We start from the raw sequence: 6035 nt of genomic DNA, 5'->3' as shown, positions 1-6035 counted from the left end.
AGAAACTTTAAGCAAAGTAAAATCTAAAATTTCTTCTGCAAAATCAGTTTCTTTAACTATGGACGGATGGACGAATATCAACAACACTAGCTTCTATGCTGTTACATCACATTTCATCGATGATGATGCACATTTATGTTCATTTCTATTAGAATGCTCGGAATTTTCGATTAGCCACACAGGTCAAAATATTGCACAATGGTTAAAAACCGTTCTGTCGAATTTTGGGATACAAGATAAAATTATTGCAATAGTAACAGACAATGCATCGAATATGAAATCAACAGCCGATTCTGCCAAAATTAGTCATGTTCCTTGTTTTGCACATTGTCTCAATCTTATTGTGCAGGAAGGAATCGAAAAGTCAATAAAACCCACTGTTGATGAAGTCAAGTCCATTGTTAGACATTTTAAAAAAAGTTCTAAGGCCACCAAAAAACTTGAGGAAATGCAGAAAAATCTCAAGTGTCAAGTTCTAAAACTAAAGCAAGATGTTGCAACTCGGTGGAATTCCACAAACGACATGCTTGCTAGATTTTTAAAAAATAAAGAACCATTACTTTCTTGTTTGGCAATATTAAATATTCATAGCAAGTTGCAAGAAAAAGATTGGGTTATTATGGAACAAGCAATTTCGGTACTAGAGCTGTTTAATTTGGCAACTACTGAAGTATCTGCGGAGAAAACAGTTACTCTTTCAAAAATGGGTGTAATATGTCGAATTTTAATTGCAGAGTTAAGGAAAACACAGAGCGACCCAAATTTAATTGAAGAAGTGCGAATTTTGGTTCAAACGTTGTTAAAGAAAACCTTGGAGAGGCTAAGACATGTAAAAGATAATGATATTGTGGTGGAAGCGATATTTTTGGATCCTAGATATAAGCAGGAAGGATTCATGGAAGATGCAGAATTATTTAAAAAAACGTACGAAAGAATAATACAAATAATCATTGACGACCAAACCCAAAACCAACCCGTACAAATTAGTTCTGCAAACTCTGCTGAACCTGATCAAGAAATAGTTAATCGCTTGTGGGCCAATTACGACTCAAAATTAAGCAATAGGGAAACAACGTTGCATCCTGGAGCCAGTGTAACCCGAGAGGTAGAAAATTTTATGAAAGATATTTATGTTACTAGAAATGGTGATCCTCTTAACTGGTGGAAGCAAAATAAAATATTTTATCCCAACTTATATAATCTCATGCTGAAACGGTTGTGTGTTCCAGCTACATCCGTTCCATGTGAGAGAATTTTCTCTAAAACAGGGCAAATTTCCACCGAGCGTAGAAATAGATTAAAATCCAAAAAAATTGAAGAATTGATTTTTCTGAATTACAATTATGGTAGGTAAGAGTTTTGCAAAAATGTAGTTTGTTAGTAAAAATTAATTCTCGTTTCGTTCGTTCACGATTTTCATATATTAACAAGCACAGATCACCGAGTTGTCGATACAAGCAAAGGAATAATGTTTCAAAAGGAATTAAAAGTGAAGGAATTAAGAATGAATGTTCCATGTAAAACAACTTAAACGGTATATTATATTATATTTCTTGACAACGTCCGAAAGCAATATTACTCCCCCCCGCTCCACCGGAACCCCCCCCCCCCCCCCCCCCCCCCCCGGTCAGCACATATCCAGGCTCATAAATTTTTTTTGTAGGACCAGGTCCAAAAACCTGTTGGAGTGATTCCGCTCCTTTCCTGGAGTGAACGTTTTCAAACCGTTCCTTTTTTTTTTTGGAACTTTTCCCATCACTAGTCGGCATGCCGCATCGCGACCATGTGACGCGGAACCGCTTGGTGAAAAGGAGTTTCTCAAAATTGCCACGAGTCTTCGGTGATTTATGTAGCAGAAGACCAAAAAAAAAACGGGGAAAATCCCTGGAACGTGGATGGGAAATGGAAAAAAAAGAAAATGATTCGACCACTTATTAATTTTTGTCCCGAGTCGGTACAATGAAAAATGCACCACCACCACCAGCCCACCTGAAAAGGAAGTAATCAAATTTGTTACATTTTAAATACTGTCAATGTACAACTTAATGTAGCTCACGGACGGCATGATGGAACCGTAAATGGGACGCAATGGAACGCACTGCGCCGTTAAGAACTTTGTGTTTTTTTATTTTTCGTTGTGTAGAAAATCCAACCGCGCTTCTTATTTTGTGCTGTAACGGGCCAAATATCCATTTCCAAAACGGGCTTCCCGGAATGCCTTAATTGCGTCAAATCAGGTCGCCATAATTTGTCATAATTTTGGGCTTCCGTTCGGTTTGCTGCCGGTGAGGGATGATATCCTTCCGATTAGGGACCGAGTCACAACGGTTTGCGTGCGTTTTTTGACTCGCCAAGGTGAAAAAAAGATCATCCTGTTGGACCGTTTCCGACCAGAAAGTGATCTGCTTTGTGTGCGTTTTGTTGTCTTTTCGATCGATCGTGTGTCGTCGCCGTCTGCAACATACCATGCAGAGTAGTTCCGAAATGCATTCGTTCTGAAACGGGTTTTGTTCTATAGTTGTAGTGCTGTTATTTTACAGTACGTTTTGATCGCCCTTCTGTCCCGCAATCTGGGGCTAGATTTTGATGAAAAAAAAAAATACGTGAAATTGAATTATTCGGTATTTCGCTAATTGGTCTGGTTTTGCTTTGTTCGGTAGTGATTTTTTCGACAGATTTTCGAAATGCATGTTCCCCCATTTGCTCGCTGATAATCCACTTATGTTGGGTTGATCGAAAAGTGCTTTTGCTTGGTGAAATTATTTTGAGTGTTATTTTAAAATAATAATATATTTTAGTTAAATTTACAGCAACAAAAACTCGCTTCTAAATAATAATATCTGCCTTCATGTATCGTACAAGTCTCCATTTTGAATGTTTTCTTTCGTGTGTTTTTTTTTTCAATTCCCCTCCTTTTCATATTTTGATTTTTGCTTGCTTTCCATACATAAACGTTCGCGTTTTAGATTGTTTGGCAATTATGTAAATAATGGAACGCTTACCGAGAGAAGCAAAAGGGATGCAGCATATAACAACAAAATGAAACTGCATAAAAGCTGCATGAGAAGAAGAAAAAAAACCACAGAATAGTATTAAAACAAAGCCGAAACGAAAGTGTGTAACAAATCAACGGTTAAAACAAAACAAACGCATTTTTGCAGAAGCAGAATAAACGATCAAAATAAAACAAAACAAACTAAGAAAAAGGAACGAAACATTTCCCGATACCACAAAGAACAAAGAGGTTTGAAGAATACAACGATAGAAGAAAGTAAAAACAAAAAGGATTGTAACTTCTCCATAGCGAAACTTTGCGAACAGACAAAGTTCCTCCACAGAATCCGTGTGTAATCTTCATTTGTTCTCTTTCATATTTTGTTCTCCACCTTTTGTGTTTTCTCTTTCGGTTTGTGATGCTTTTTGGTTGTTTCTTTTTTATTCTTATTTTTTGATGCTAACTTTGTAGAATGTTTCTTTCGACTCGATTTTATAAGTCTATTTTTATTCTTTTGTAGTGTGCTCAGTGTTCATCGCGATGGTTTTAAAGCATTTTCCAATGTTGCGCTCCGGCGTAGGTGGTGCGAACGTAAACAAAACAACGTAAAAGGACGTGATCATTGTAAGCGAAAAAAAAGAAAAGAAAGAATTGTTTCGACACGATCGAAATGTTCTTTCTTTTCTTACGGAACTTTTATCAGCTTCATTGCATTCAACAGGAACGGAAGCGCTACTTCGACTGGTGCGCTTCTGTCGCTGACCTCGTGCACAATAATTCTCTATTGTTTTTTTTTCTTTTAGCAAACCAGACTCATCTCGGTGCGGTTGGTGCAAAACTTCACGACAGCCTGACCGTTTTTGGTCGTGGCTCACAAATCCTCGCACATATCCGATCCGCTTCCGAAGTTGTGACGGGAACACGAACTCGGAATTGCCCAATCGGTGGCGGATGATCGCCCTACCAGGAATCAATTCCTGTGGTGGAAATGGTGCCCGAAATCCCGGGCACCCGGTAGAAGTAAAGTATTCCTTAATTGGATGCAAATTCCATATTGAATTTTTACCACGATTCTGGCCACGATCCTCGACAGTTGCTTTGCTAAGGTTTGCTGCTGATCTCGTCCTGGATGTGGATATTTAGCCACCAAAACAAACACAAAAACCCATGGCAGAGCAGGATATTAGGTCGCTTCCTTTTTGCTGCATGATGTTCGATTTATGTACCACGATAACGGTAACAGTTGGGAGTGAAGTTTGGTTGATTTTCGGGGAAATATTTGTACAACATAAACACAGTTCTGCACCTTCGCTTATCGTGCTGGTGGCATCTTTTTTTTCAACTGGGAAAATGCAGCAGCACGTTGCATATTTGTTGGATGCATTTACTGCGAACCAAAAAAGCAGAAAAATTCTGCAGATGAGGATCAACTCTTATCAAGAAATACGAAACAATGGTGTTAAGTGTTGTGGGTGATTTTTGTTTTTGTTTTAAGACTTGTTACTTTATTCTTCTACTACAATGTACACAGCTCTACAGTTCGTTCCGGTTCTTGTTGGAAAAATGCTTGTGGTTCTTGTCAGTAGAAACACAGCACATTATCCAACACACCCTATTCAACTCCACTACATTCTACTTTTGATTTCATTTCGCTCTTCTCAATTGTTTCGTGTTTTTGTCCTTTTACTGTTTGTGCTACAATCACATCAATATTCACACTAAATACTACGCATAATACCTGATAATACTACAAAATGTTACTAGCTTGTTATCAACTTTCCTCTGAGGTTTTTCTATAGCATATCTTTCCGTCTCGTATCTACAGCGCTCTACATGGTTTTGTTTTACATTTCTCTTTTGTATTTGGTTTATTACATCTCGTCAACGCTCTCCACCAGCCACTATTCCATCGCATCTCCAAACACGCCTGGGTACTCCGACAGTATGGCACCATCACGTACCGTTTTCTGACTCAAACACCACCAACTCTCGGCGGGGTACATTCTGTACACTCCTTAAGGGTAGTAATTATACGCAACCCGTGTTGCGTGCCATCCTGACTGAAGATCATCATCCAACACAAACACACACACACAGAACAGATTCAGATTCCAACCGAGACGCGTGTCCGTACGTGCGACAAGCCCTTTGCGACTGATTAACGGTGACGCATGTCTACGGGATCGCGCACGATCGCATCCATCCCGATCCGGATAAAGCGTGGATACGAAGAATCTCCACGATCAGTGGCGGATCAAGCTTGTCGGAGGCCCTAGGCGGAATGGTAATTGGGGCCCAAAAAAGTATAGTCGAACTGTCGTGAAACTGAATTTTGAAAAAAAAACAACTGTTTTCAAAACTGTTTTCAAAAGTGCTGACCGGGGGGGGGGAGTCATTTTTGGAGGCCCCTACTGTACGTGCTCGGGGCCCCTACAACTCCGCAAACGATGAAGACGGGGGGGGGGGGTGCTCAGTGACCGTTAGCCAAAAAACACTCGCAACCCTGTGCATATGGTTTTCAAGGAAGAACAACCCATTCACAGCGCTGGGGCCTCGGCTGTGCATATGATTCCTTGGAAATCGTTCGTTCGTGGTTTTAAAGGGGCCTCTGGTGTTCGAGTTCGATGAGTAGTAGATGAGCGGGGGGGGGGGGGGGGGGGGGTGCTTCTGCTCGGGTTCCGTTACGTATGAAATGCTCTGTCGTCTTTCAGGGCCCCTCCAAACGCCGGGGCCCTAGGCGACCGCCTACTCCGCCCACCGTTAGATCCGCTACTGTCCACGATGGACACGAATTAAACGTTCAGTATGCTTCAACATAAAGTAAGCCATTTTATCGGTGTCGGCTATTTGGTAAACTATTCGCAAACGGTTCTGTAACTCGGGGAACAGGTTCCCCGGGGCATACGATTTAACCATGTTGCAGCTTCTTTGGTTGTACCTAACAGGGAATGCGTTGCAGTTGGTGAATTCCCATTAACAAGCTATAATTTGCGTATTTTATTCGAAAAATGTTAATGCAATGGATTGCATTTGTTTGACA

Source organism: Anopheles funestus, chromosome 2RL, assembly GCF_943734845.2.
Source record: "Anopheles funestus chromosome 2RL, idAnoFuneDA-416_04, whole genome shotgun sequence".
Taxonomy (NCBI): domain Eukaryota; kingdom Metazoa; phylum Arthropoda; class Insecta; order Diptera; family Culicidae; genus Anopheles; species Anopheles funestus.
The sequence above is the reverse complement of the archived record's forward strand: the minus strand, read 5'-3'. Positions refer to the sequence as shown.